The sequence below is a fragment of the Symphalangus syndactylus genome, chromosome 2 (genome assembly GCF_028878055.3).
Source record: "Symphalangus syndactylus isolate Jambi chromosome 2, NHGRI_mSymSyn1-v2.1_pri, whole genome shotgun sequence".
NCBI lineage: Eukaryota > Metazoa > Chordata > Mammalia > Primates > Hylobatidae > Symphalangus > Symphalangus syndactylus.
Genome location: NC_072424.2, coordinates 45,460,002 through 45,474,415, shown reverse-complemented (window position 1 = coordinate 45,474,415; position 14,414 = coordinate 45,460,002). Strand labels below are relative to the sequence as shown.

The 14,414-nt window shown below is 43.2% G+C and overlaps 1 long non-coding RNA gene across 1 annotated transcript in view; it reads left to right on the top strand.

Annotated features, from left to right (window-relative positions):
* The window catches only part of LOC129462765 (uncharacterized), a 48,550-nt gene extending 46,378 nt beyond the window's left edge, over positions 1-2,172 (top strand). Inside the window, exon 4 of the long non-coding RNA XR_008650946.2 lies at positions 2,094-2,172. This is a non-coding gene — a long non-coding RNA (uncharacterized lncRNA). The remainder of the gene's footprint in view (positions 1-2,093) is intronic.
* Positions 2,173-14,414: the final 12,242 nt, after the last annotated feature.

Genomic DNA, 14,414 nt, shown 5'->3' with positions numbered 1-14,414 from the left:
GGATGGTCTGGAAGCCAATTCCTCTGATGTTAGGCCTTAGTTTACCTTAAGGGGAGAAGGATTCGCTTGAGTCTTTGGATGGTGGGGACAGGAATGGCTACCTTTGCGGGTAGCCTCAGGCCACCAGGAAGACTGCTTGAGTCTGTGCTTCCATGCTCTGGGATAGATTTGAGAAGCCCCAGGCTGTCCTGGGTGACATCCTTGGCCACGTGGTCTCAGTATCCCTCCTGTAGCCACCACAGGACAAGGTTTCGAACCTGGGTTCCTGTCCAACAGGACTTTGTAAAAAGGATTAAAGCTCTTTTTATTTTTCTTTCTTTTCTTTTCTTTTTCTTTTTTTTTTTTCCTTTGAGACAGAGTTTCACTCTTGTTGCCCAGGCTGGAGTGCAACGGCGTGATCTCGGCTCACCGCAACCTCTGCCTCCTGGGTTCAAGCGATTCTCCTGCCTCAGCCTCCCAAGTAGCTGGGATTACAGGCATGTGCCACTATGCCCGGCTAATTTTGTATTTTTAGTAGAGACGGGATTTCCCCATGTTGGTCAGGCTGCTTTCAAACTCTCGACTTCAGGTGATCCGCCCGCCTTGGCCTCCCAAAGTGCTGGGATCACAGGCGTGAGCCACTGCGGGTGGCTAAATTTTTTATTTTATTTTATTTCTTATTGAGATGGAGTTTCGCTCTTGTTGTCCCGGCTGGAGTGCAATGGCGCAATCTCAGCTCACCGCAACCTCCGCCTCCCAGGTTCAAGCAATTCTCCTGCCTCAGCCTCCTGAGTAGTTGGGATTACAGGCATGTGCCACCACGCCTGGCTAATTTTGTATTTTTAGCAGAGACAGGGTTTCTCCGTGTTGGTTGGGCTGGTCTCAAACTCCTGACCTCAGGTGATCTGCCTGCCTCGGCCTCCCAAAGTGTTGGGATTACAGGTGTGAACCACCGCGCCCGGTCAAAGCTCTTTTTAAATTGACTAAGTCCAGGATAGTTTGAGACCTGTCAGTGATAAGAAAAGCAAAAGGAAAAATCAGGCTCAATTTGCTATGTGCTTTTTCAACTTCTGTTTCATTCTTAGGAACATTAGCCTGCTCATGGTGGTGCTGAGGGCCGTGGTGCTAGGCAACTATGTTTGGATCATGGGATCTGTCCTCCAAATCAGAACTGATTGGATGCAAGGGTTGCCAATTCATAGCTTTGAAACTGGCTGAAAAAATAAATGGCACCATTTGGGAGGCTTTGGCTTTGGGAAATTGAGCAAGTGAGTGTATTGGGGAAATTGAAGCTTGAAAAGGCAGGATTTGGAGAAGGTGAGGGAAAAGAGATGTTTTAGATAATAGAAACAGCATGATCATATTCACAAAGGTGACAGGGCCTCTCTTCATGTCTGGGGGACAGTCAGTTGACCACTTTGCCTGAAGTGAAAGGTTGGTGCAGGGGTGTGCCAGAAGGCAGGGAGGAGGACTTGGTTCATAGTGGGGGTGAGGGAGACCTTCAGATGCCAGGCTAAAGAGTTTGGGTTATAGATTATGGGAGATTATTGAAAGTTAAGTGTTGGGGAGAAGACAGGAAATACATTTTCAGAATTTTAATCCCATAGCATTGTGCAGAGTGGATGGAAGGACACGAATCTAGTAAGTAATTAATGTCAGTAATCAAATGTCATTATCACAATTTGGGCCAGCTTTTAAGCTAACACAAAGATGATCATTATTTGAGTGACTTGTGTCTCTGCTGCCTCCTCTATTCTCAAACTGATTGCTGGTTTCTATTCACTCACCACATGTTATTTAGCACTTCTCTTCTGGCACTGTGCTTCTCCCTGTTTAGCACTAACAACCTTCTGCTTCATATATAGCTATTTATATGTCTGTCTCCACCATGATAGCACCTCCCCAAGGAATCCAAATGTTCAACTTGAGTCTGTTTCCTAGAGTGTGTCTGCACTAAGATCACTGGAGCCAAGGAGATCTCTATCAAAGAAATAGCAACCCTGCCTCCTAGTTCCTGAACTTGGCTTCCAGGGTAGAATCTATTATTAAATAAATAAGGTATTAACCAAATTAAACAACTTTTAATGACCCAGAAAAAATAACTCAATTCACAGAAAAAAAATAAAGAGAAGAGCAGATGTCTCAGCAACCTAGCTCTCAATGAAGAAGCGTGAACATGCTGGTAGCAATGTGATTTCAGTTAATCTTGCAAGACTCTTGTGCTGTTTCCTGGAGAAGATAAACTCCTGTCCTGCAGACTTTGTTGACATGTGCTCATGGACAAGAACAGCTGGAGGTTATCATTCCTTCCTCCTCTCAGTAAGTATTGAGCACTGTGATAGGCTCTGAGGGTACAAAGATGAGGAGGACCACTCTCAGCCCTTGGGAAGGGCGAGGTTGATGTGTCAACTAATCCAGTGTGAATGGGGGCCCGACAGTGGCTGGTTCAGAGGAGTATTTAGGAACGAACCATTAGCTCTGCTGCTGGTGGTGCAGATGGACTGATCTCCTCTCAGAAGGCTTTCTAGGGGAGATCAGTTTGGAACTAGGCCTTTGAGGAAGAACAAGTTTGGTGGAGTGGAGTGAAGGCAAGAACACTCTAGGCAGGAGACACAGCAGGAAAAAAGACCAGAGGCATGAACTCTATTTCACAGGGGCCCAGGGTTCTTCAGCAGGGCTGCAATTGGCATTTGGTCCAGGACAGTGATAGACTGCCCACACTGCAATCACACTGGATACAGTTTACATCCCTTCCCCATCAAGCACTCCTGCAGTGACAAGCACAGGCTTCCAATCATTTCCAAAAGCCCCTGGGTGTGGACACAGTGGAGGGAGAGGGCCAGCTCCTCCCTGCATGAGAACCACGGGAGGTGGTGCTTGAGACTTGAATGGGAGGCTGGGGCTGTAGTGTACAAGACCTTTCCCTTAGAGTGTGAAGAACCAGTGCAAATTCTGGACAAAGGAAAGACCTGGTCAGAGAGACCTGGGGTTATAAAGGTCACTCTGGCACCAAGGCGAGTTAAATTAGAAAGAGGCAGAGGCTGAGAAGTACAAAGTGGATTCTCTCTCTCTCTTTTTAACGTGGATCATTTTTCTACCAACACACAATTAGCTAATTTTTCTCTGCTTTCTCCTTGGCCATTCACAAAGAAATCTGGAAGAATGAGGCCTCTTTCCCATTAACTGCCATGATTTCTGGAAACACTTTTCTGAAGTGGTTACAAATGATCTCAGCTGCCACACCAGGACCCTGTGCTTTGGATAATCCTTGCATTATGAAGCAGGAATTATTCCACCTGTTATATGGATGAAGAAATTGAGGCTCAGAGGTCTGAATCTAAATCCTGGGCTTTTGGGCCAGGTGCGGTGGCTCACACCTGTAATCCCAGCACTTTGGGAGGCCAAGGCGGGCAGATCACCTGAGGTCAGGAGTTTGAGACCAGCCTGGCCAACACGGTAAAACCCTGTCTCTACTAAAAATACAAAAATTAGCCAGGCATGGTGCTGCGCACCAGTAGCCCAGTTATTCAGGAGGCTAAGGCAGGAGAATTGCTTGAACCCGGGAGGTGGAGGTTGTAGTGAGCCGAGATTGCACCACTACACTACAGCCTGGGTGACAGAGCAAGACTCTGTCTCAAATAATCAATTAATCAATCAATCCTGAGCTTTTAACCACCTTATAATAGCGACTAGGGAGTTTGTGTTGGCATTTTACTATTAATTTTCTAAAAATCATCAGTGTGGTACCCAAGAAAACATCCCTGAAAGATAGATACTGGTTCTTTCCCCTGCTTTTCTCTTTTCCATCAGCTTTTCTTCTCCTGTGAACTTTAGTTCCTGGCCACAATGCTTTAGTTAGTGCCTTTGTCTAATGTGAGAGGCCCCAGGCCTTTGGTTTCCTTTCGAGTAGATTTTTTTTTTTTTACTGAAAATCACTCGCTGCCCCCAACATCTTTAGCCAAGATGTTCTCATTTTCTTGGAGCCAGAATAAGCTGGCAGGGTGCTAGAGTCAACGCCGGCTGTGACCCACGTGTGCTTCCGCTGGCCGGGGAGTGATAGGCCAGGCAGCAGCATCCTTCAACTCAGACTTCTCCCGGCCTGATTTATTGCTCTGGTCTCCTGCTCTGGCTTTTCGCTAACATTTCCTTCCAAAATCTTTGCTGCTGATCCAGGATTGTCCATGTGCGTTTTCACTTTGCTGCAGTTGACGGAGAGCTTTGGGTAAAAGCCCTGATACCACCCACTCCTGCCTGGTCTGCAGGAGCCATCTTTAATCTGTCAAAACCCAGGCCTGTTCACATGCTGCGAGGGTGGCGCAGATCCAAAGCCACTTCCGCCCCTTCCCTTGCTCCAGGCACATGGCGGCTGAGCAACAGGCTTCAGAGGCTTCTGGACTAGGCCCAGCCTCTTTGAATCCCAAACCAGGCCTCCTAGTACTCTCCCTAGTCAATTGCATCGGGGATCTCTTTTGTGAGAAAAAAAAAAATCGTAATAATGTTTTCTCAAGAGAACAGGAGTAGCCATTTATTTTGGCTCTACCATATCGATTCAAGGAAATCTCTTCCCTCGCCTTTAAATTGTCCCTGGAGTCAGCAGGGTGTTTGTGCTCAACCATTTGTCCAGGGCAAAACCCCTTAGAGCCAACCCCTCCAGATCACATTTGCCAAAGTGGGATAGCACTCAAGCAAAATACTTTCCCCAGAATTAGTGAAAGACTCCTTTTGAGGCTAGTTAATAAAACTCAGGCATTTCTTTTGGTGTAATTTTTCATTCCAGGAGCCAAAGTATAGACTGGCTTTTAAGACATGCAAAGGCACCAGGCTTCCCCGGGTGGGTGAAGGTGCCTGGTGGGTTCCAGACGCCTGGGGCTCTGGAGTCCCTGCATTGAGAAGAGCCTGTCTGCCTGCATGCGAAACTCGCCCTCCCTCACATAGTTCACATTTTCCCGTCATTGCAGTGTCACTCCAGTGGCATTGTGCAAAATGAGTACTTTTATTTTTGACCTTTGAAATTTCATTTTCTCCTAGTGCCTAGAGACAGTAAAGCTGGGCTATGAGTCTTCATGGGAAAAGAAAAATTCCCTTCTGTTTCCCCAAATTGCAGGGCATCTATGTCTGGTCTCAGGATTTTCTTGTATCAGCAACTGCCACTCAGTCCCTTCTCTTTGGGGAGGAGGGGAGGACAGGTATGTGTGGTTTGAAAGAATTCTCAAGATGATTCTGATAAACATCATCTGCACCCATTGAAATTCCAGGGTCTAAACAGAGGCACAACTATTCAGTCTTTTGACTTAAGTCGCAGGATTCTGGGTCAAGATTTCTAGTCTGAAACCTCAACCAAACCATTTAATAGTTCTGATTTGGTCAAAATGGTTAAACTGATTATGTCTGGATGTCTAAATATAGCTACATTTCAAGTTCCTTAGTTTTTCTGAGAAGCCTCTAAACTTTTGCACAATTCCTTTTGCGCAGTTTTTGCTCCATTGGGCTTAAATTCATTGTGAAAACTTAGGCAAATTGTTAACCATTTGTAATGTCAGATTGTTTATCTGAAAAATGGGAAGGCTATGTACCTTGCAGTGTTACAGGGATTAGAAGCAGGATATATATGTTGCCAGGCACAGTGCTGGGCATGCAATAGGGCACGCGATAAATGAATAACTGCCACAATCAAACAATGATGGTGATATTTACAACTGTGAGTAAAATGGCTTGATTTTCTTCTCCCCAACGCACCCTGATATCCATGGTTAAGGTAAACTGAGAGGCCCAAAATGGAAAATAAGTGTGACAATCCGCTATATATTGTATTGAGCTTCTACTATATACATGATGTAGGGTTAGGGGCCTTCATGTGCTCTTTCATTGGTTCACCTCTCAGTACTCTGAGGCAGCACCCATAATCCCATTTTATAGATGACCACACTAAGACTGAAGAGGCTATTCATGTATCAGAGCTCTTGATTGCAAGCAACAGAATGATTTAAGCAGAAAAGAAGTTTATCAAAAGGATATCAGGGAGGTCATAGAATCACTGGGAAAGTTAGGGGATGAGCTTGGAAAACAGGGCAGGAACAGGCTTAGAATAAATGCTCTAAAGACTATAGCCAAATCCACATTGCAGAACTGTTCACCAGTACCACTAGCCCTGGACCCTGGGGGCTGCTGCTGCCGCCACCACTGCAGCCATTTGGAAACTGGATGTTGCTACTACTGCTGTGGCTGCAGAAATAATTCCCTTTATCTTGCTTCATGAGTTGCCCGCTCCCAGTTCGGTGTCTGAGGTGGGCACTCTGCTTCTGCCAGTTTGGACCCCATGCCCTTGCCCTAGTGCAAAGGATGCTGGGAAATTCAATATTTGGCTTTGGGGAGAAAGGAAAACACTGTTCCAAGGTTCATATGGTGGGAAATTCCCCATAAAATGTCAAAAGGGAAATCAGACACTAAGCCATCCTAAAAGCTACCAAATGTTTACCTTATTGAGAAATTTGGATTTGTTGCCTAACCTGGACACATCCAAAGTAAGGATACACCTTACTGTGAACTTTCATGAGATGTGTGAAGTCCTATCTGCCTATTCCAAGCTGGGTATTTTATTGTTGCCAGACTAAACACCAAATCTTTTTCCTCAGTGAATGTTTATTTGATTCAGTTTAAATATTGGAGCTTATAATAAACAAAATACATGTTAATAGTACCAAAAAAAAACCCTCCTTGGATACCTAAATGAATGAGAGGGCTGGAGATTGAGGATTCCTGAGAGCAGTCTTTGATTCATGGATGGCATCATAGGTATTTGGATGGAAAGCACTCCTGAGATGGTCTAACCTACCTCTTCACCTGCACCTGTAAGTGCACGGAGGACTCCACCACCTGTTACAGACAGGTTGCCCTAGAATTTGCCCTAGAATTTCAACTCATAAAACACTCTGAAGGAAGGAGGCGAACTTCCTTCAAAAATAAAATCGGAGGCCAAGGCAGGAGGATCTCTTGAGGCCAGGAGTTCAAGACCAGCCTGGCCAACATAGCGAAACCCTGTCTTTACTAAAAATACGAAAATTAGCTGGGCGTGGTGGCGCACACCTGTAATTCCAGCTACTTGGGAAAGCCGAGGCATGAGAATTGCTTGAACCTGGGAGGAGGAGGTTGCAGCGAGCAGAGATCATGCCACTACGTTCCAGCCTGTGTGACTAAGACTGTCTCAAAAGAAAGAAGAGAAAATAAAAGAAAAGAAAAATTAAATAAAATCAAACCAGCAGGTAAAGCAAAACTTGGTACAATCTTCCTGAAGGACAATTTGACAATATGTATCAAGAGCCTTAAAAATTTTGATTCATTTATTCCCCTTTTAGAAATGAAGCATGGGGAAATACAGACAGATGTAGAGAAAGTTTGTTCTAGGATGTTCACTTATAACAGGGTAATTTATGCTAGAAAAATTTTGGTCCTGATATTTTTTTTTTTTTTTTTTTTTTTTTTTGAGACGGAGTCTTGCTCTGTCACCCAGGCTGGAGTGCAGTGGCGCAATCTCAGCTCACTGCAAGCTCTGCCTTCTGGGTTCACGCCATTCTCCTGCCTCAGCCTCTCCGAGTAGCTGGGACTACAGGCGCCCGCCACCACACCCGGCTAATTTTTTGTATTTTTAGTAGAGATGGGGTTTCACCGTGGTCTCGATCTCCTGACCTTGTGATCCGCCCGCCTCGGCCTCCCAAAGTGCTGGGATTACAAGCGTGAGCCACTGCGCCCGGCCCTGATTTTTATTTTAAGTTTTATTTTAGGTTTAGGGGTACATGTGCAGGTTTGTTATATAAGTAAACTTGTGTCATGGGGGTTTGTTGTACAGATTATTTCATCACCCAGGTATTAAGTCTAGTACCCACTAGTTATTTTTCCTGATCCTCTCCCTCCTCCCACCCCCAACCCTCTAAGAGGGTTGCTCCCCTCTGTGTGTCCATGTGTTCTCATCATTCAGTTCCCACCTATAAGTGAGAACGTGTGGTATTTGGTTTTCTGTTCTTGCCTTGGTTTGCTAAGGATAATGGCCTCCAGCTCCATCCATGTCCCTGCAAAGGACATGATCACATTCTTTTTTATGGCTGCATGGTATTCCATGTATATGTACCACATTTTCTTTATCCAGCCTATCATTGATGAGCATTTAGGTTGATTCCATGTCTTGGCTGTTGTGAATAGGGCTGCAATAAATATACACATGCATATGTCTTTTTGGTAAAAAACTTATATTCCTTTGGGTGTATACCCATTAATGTGATTGCTGGGTCAAATGGTATTTCTGTCTTTAGGTCTTTGAGGAATCACCACACTATATTCCACAATGGCTGAACTAATTTACACTCCCACCAACAGTATATAAGCATTCGTTTTTCTCCACGACTTTACCAGCATCTGTTATTTTTTGACGTTTTAATAATAGCCATTCTGACTGGTGTGAGATGGTATCTCATTGTGGTTTTGATTTGCATTTCTCTAATGATCTGTGATGTTGAGCTTTTTTTCGTATGCTTTTTGGATGCTTGTGTGTCTTCTTTTGAAAAGTGTCTGTGTCGTCTGCCAGATTTTTAATGGGTTTTTTTTTATTATAAATTTGTTTAAGTTCCTTATAGATGCTAGATATTAGACCTTTGTCTGATGCAGTTTACAAAACTTTTCTCCCATTCTGTAGGTTGTGTGTTCACTCTGTTGATAGTTTCTTTTGCTATGCAAAAGCTCTTTAGTTTAATTAGATATCATTTGTCAATTTTCGCTTTTGTTGTTTTTGGTGTCTTTGTCATAAAATCTTTGCCCGTTCCTATATCCAGAATGGTATTACTTAGGTTGTCTTCCAGGGTTTTTATAGTTTTGGGTTTTACATTTAAGTCTTTAATTCATCTTGAGTTAATCTTTGTATATGGTGTAAGGAAGGGGTCCAGTTTCAATCTTCTGCATATGGCCAGTCATTTATCCCAGCATCATTTATTGAATAGGGGGTCCTTTCCCCATTGCTTGTTTTTGTCAGGTTAGTCGAAGATCAGATAGTTGTAGATGTGCGGCCTTACTTCTAGGTTCCCTATTCTGTTCCATTGGTCTATGTGTCTGTTTTTGTACTAGTACCATGCTGTTTTAGTTACTATAGCCCTGTAGTATAGTTTGAAGTCAGGTAGCGTGATGCTTCCAGCTTTCTTCTTCTTGCTTAGGATTGTCTTGGCTATTCAGGCTTTTTTTGGTTCCATATGAATTTTAGAGTAGTTTTTTTCTTTTTTCTTTTCTTTTCTTTCTTTCTTTTTTTTCTTTCTTGAGACGGAGTCTTGCTCTATTGCCAAGCTGGAGTGCAGTGGCATGGCATGATCTCGGCTCACTGCAACCTCTGCCTCCTGGGTTCAAGTCATTCTCCTGCCTCAGCCTCCTGAGTAACTGGGACTACAGGTGCATGCCACCACACCCAGCTAATTTTTGTATTTGTAGTGGAGACGGGGTTTCACCATGTTGGCCAGGATGGTCTCGATCTCTTGACCTCATGATCTGCCTGCCTTGGCTTCTCAAAGTGCTGGGATTACAGGCGTGAGCCACCGCACCCGGCCTAGAGTAGTTTTTTCTAGTTCTGTGAAGAATGTCATTGGTAGTTTAATAGGAATAGCAGTGAATCTATAAATTGCTTTGAGCAGTATGGCCACTTTAACAATATTGATGCTTCCTATCCATGGTCATGGAATGTTTTTTCATTTCTTTGTGTCATCTCTGATTTATTTGAGCAGTGTTTTGTATTTCTCCTTGTAGAGCTCTTTCACTTCCCTGATTAGCTGTATTCCTAGATATTTTATTCTTTTTGTGGCAATTATGAATGGGATTGTATTTCTGATTTGGCTCTTGGCTTGACTGTTGTTGGTGAATAGGAATGCTAGTGATTTTTGCACATTGATTTTGTATCCTGAGACTTTGCTGAAGTTGTTTATCAGCTTAAGGAGCTTTTGGGCCAAGACTATGGGGTTTTCTATAACAGGGTAATTTATGCTAGAAAATTTTAGGTAATTTCTTATATTTTAGGTAATTTTCCCTGTATTTTACCTAATATTTTGGGTAATTTCATAAATTTTAGGTAATTTCTTATAACAGGGTAATTTTTGCTAGAAAAATGTTGGTCCTGATTTTTAAAATACACATCCACACCCAGGTATATTTACATAAAAAGTCTAATAAGAAGTATACCAAAACATCAACTGTGAGATTATCTCTGGGTGGAAAGATAGCAGTTGATTTTTTAAATGTTACTTTAAATATTTTCTTAGGATTTCCAGAACTTACTACAATAAGTATGTTACCTCATTTACAATTAGAAAAATAATACGTATTTTTAAATAAGTTCCATCATATAATACCATCTTCAAAGAAACCAAAGTGAAAAAGAGTTAAACCAGTTTTGAGGGGGAAGGGCTATTTCCACCTTCCCAAGGGGCCATGTGGGTAGAAGGCAAATTAAAACCTGAAAGTTTAAAGTCAATCAGTTTGTCTTAATGGGGCCTAGATGGGGGAAAACTTCAGTCATTTCCCTTGCCTGGCACTCTTGTGGTCAGAGGATGAAATCCAATCATGGGGTCAGTTGGGTTTGTACATTCCATGGCAAACCAATTTGGCCATTTCTCTGCATTTCCCAAAAGTTCTCTGACTTCCTAGACAGGAATTGTGAGCACAGGGAGACCTTTATGCTGGTTGCTGCAGCACATCTGGTTTACAGCCTGTGCCAGATGGGCTCCCTTTCATCTGGGAAGAGGGGCAGGAGGGGACACCCGAGCCTCTGTAGGTCCAAGGAACTTCCTCAGTGGAGGCTCTAATTTTTGGTGAAGTGTTTCAAGTTAAGATGTAACTATATCATGTTAGAGTCACAATGTCTCTTAAATTTAAGGAAATATGCTTTTCATTAGAGTTTGCCCACCTCATCTTTAGGCTCATTGCTCCGGCCAAAGATGTTTTGAATAAGCTGTCAGTTGGCTTCTAATACCATCCTACACTATGTAAATATTTATTGAGCATCTATTATGTACCCTGCACTGGAGAACAACAATGAACAAGATAGATGCGGTCCCTGCACTCAGGGAGCTCTTGCATTTGGGGACAGACTTCTGACTTCCTGCCTTCACTAACCCCAGGTTACTTTTGGTTTATACCTGGCCTCTGATTGTACCAATCACTCCATCACCTTAGATGTGCTGGGTTAGAAACAAAATGCTGGAAAATACTCAAATCTACAAGTCCAATAATACTAAAAGAAGGCTGGGCACATTGGCTCACACCCGTAATCCAAGCACTTTGGGAGGCCAAGGTGGGAGGATGCCCTGAGCCCAGGAGTTCAAGACCAGCCTGGGCAATATAGGGAGACCCCCATCTCTACAAAAATTTAAAAAAAAATTAGCCAGGTATGATGATGGGCATCTGTAGTCCCAGCTACTGGAGAGGCTGAGGAGGGAGGATTGCTTGAGCCCAGGAGTTTACACTTACAGTGAGCTCTGATAGTGCCACTATACTCCAGCCTGAGTGACAGAGTGTGATCCTGTCTCAAAGAAAATAAAAGGAAAAGGAAAGCTATTGCTGGGAGAAGGAGACTGGGTTCATCTGGTGGCTGGGATAGATGGTACTGATGCCAATATCACCAAGGGGAAAGGAATAAAAGAAAAGAGAGGGACTGAGAGGCAAGCACCACTGCAGAAAGCACCACTGTGAAAGGCTCTGGTGAATCCTCCTCGTAGACCGCGTTCAGCCTCCTTCCAAGAACTTCTTCCATCCGTGCTGTTGCCCACTGAACTCTTCTAGCAGATTGTTCTTTTATTTTCCCTTCCTTGCTGAAACTCTGGGGGAAAGGTAGCCAGATTCATCTTCCCCTTTCCCTAGTTACCACCAAATTTCTCCCATTAAGAAATTCTCTCACCCCAAAGGCCTGTGTAATCCCACTCCTAGACTTTCCTGGACAACCAGCCCAATGGGCCTAACCAAGCCTCATGTCACATCACAAGATATTTCTCTTTATCCAGAAACCGAACAACCAGAAGCCCAGCCACTGAAATGCTTACTCTTCTCTTCCAAACACTATTTACAACAACTCCAATGCTTTAAGAGCTTAAAATGCCTTTTTATTTATTATAGATAGAAGAAATGGTGTTTTGAAACATTCTTGGCTTATGAGTTTGGTGCCATTCTTCAATTTTAAAAAATGTTAATTCATGTATGCTTTAAATACGGGACTTGTCAGGGTCCAACCAGGAAACAGAATAAGCCTCAGGTGGTTCCAATTAGAAGACTTTTGTGAAATGACCAACTATAGAGAAGTGATCAGTGTTGAGGGAATTCCCAAGGGAAACTGAGGCATCTAAAGACTAGCAGTAGTGGGGATCAATGACCATACCTGGGCCTGAAGTGACAAGGAAAGGAAGCATTGTTGCTGGAGAGGGCTGGACTGCCATGGAGGAAGGAGCTGGTGGCGTCCATTGTCTTGGGGGGATGCAGCCTCTATGAGAACCAGGGTGCTGAAGTGGAATAGGAGCAGAGAAGAAATATCTTGACCTCTTTCTTTTCCAGCCTGCTAATCTCTGCTGACCAAACCCAGCTGGAAGCCAGAGGTAAAGGTCAGCCACTCAGGATACAGAACAGGGCCGAAAAAAGTAGAGAATGAATTGGGTGGGGCAGGGGTGGGTGGAATTCAGAGAATAACAAACACCAGGTACTAACTCTCTCTCATACCCAGAATAAGTATTCACTCAGAGCACTGCTTTTCATCACTCTTGCTAAATGTCATTTTATCCGTCAAACTTCTCAAGAATTGTGAGTTGGGACACCCCCAGCCCCACCCCAGTGCAATCTAAAAGTCATGGCTGGTTATCCCTGTAACATGATCATTTTCATTGATTCAAAAATATTCATCGAGTACCTATTATGTACCAGACACCATTAGAAAAAGGTCCCGCTTACCCCTCACCCATCATTCTCATTCATAGGGATCATTTCCTCCCATTTTTCAATGAGATTTCAATTAATCCTCTCCATTTGGATCAGTATTTATATAACCACATCTGCTTTACTTTTCTGGTAAATCCCAATTTTGTTTGACTTGATAGTCTGTCTGGACAACTGAATCCCAAAGGCTCTCAGAATCTAAGAGAAAGTTTATAGTTTTTTCCGGACAAGAACTCAAGTTGTTGGTGCCCCAATTTTTTTATCTTTTTAAGCAGAGGCAGTACTTTTGATTCTGTGAAGAACTTTAAAAATAAAACTTGTTCTTGCTGAATGTAGATAATATTTTAGCAAAATTGTCCTTTCTAAGAACTATAAGCAAAACAGTCTATATCAGTGGCTTTCAAAATTTTTCACTGCAGCACACAATAAAAATTCATTTCATGTCTCAACCCAGTTTCATGAAACAAAACTCAACATTACTTCATTTTGGTGCATTCTGTTATTTTCTATTCTATTCCATCTCTTTAAAAAAATGCTGACCAGAACTGGTGGCTAACTCCTATAATCCCAGCACTTTGAGAGGCTGCTGCTGGAGGATCAATTGAGGCCAGGAGTTTGAGACCAGCCTGGGCAACATAGTGAGACCTCGTCTCTATAAAATTAATTATTATTTTTTTAAATGCCAATAGCAACCCGTTAAATTTATTTTATACTGTATTAATGGGTTGCTTTCTGCAGATTGGAAAATATTGGCCTGCATAATATCTTGAAACTATTTTTAAAATAGACCCAGCAATGGAATCTATATTTGAAGAGTGGTTAAAATGCCCTAAATGTTTATTTTTCAGCCATCATCATGTGCCAATCTCACCATTTTTCTTTCATTTAAAGAAAGTCAAACTGGTTTGACCAGTCGCATTCCCCTATTCTCCCACAGCTCCCCATTCTGGCCAAGGGTCCTGCATTTACTGCCAGTTTGGCTTGTGGCTGGACCCGATTGGCAGCAGGGCTTGGCAGCTGTGGCTTACCAAACCCTATTGGTAAACACAACCAGTGTTTTTTGTTTGTTTTAACCTGAAGAAATCCGCCTATGTTTGACTTACAGTTATTGGGGGAAAGGTTTCACTGTACGGGTGGGCCTGGGTAGGCGCCTGACTCAGGGATGAAGTGATCTCTCCCCACCAACACCACATGGTCTCAGGATCAGGAGGCTGAAAATCATAGCTGCTATTCATCAGGCACTTACAGTGCATTAAAGATGTTCTATACAATATCTAATTTAATTCTAACAAGCCAGTGGGTGGGTATTTTTATCTTTACCTTAGGGCAGAGAGAAGTACTGTCATTGTCATTTAGACGGGAAGAAACTGAAGTTCAGAGAGATGTCATAACTCCCTGAAGCTCCCACTGGTAGTGTGTAGCAGAGCTGGAGACCGTGTTCAGCTCTTATTCACAGTGCTCTAATGCTTCCTCGTATGGCTCTGAACTGGTATGGG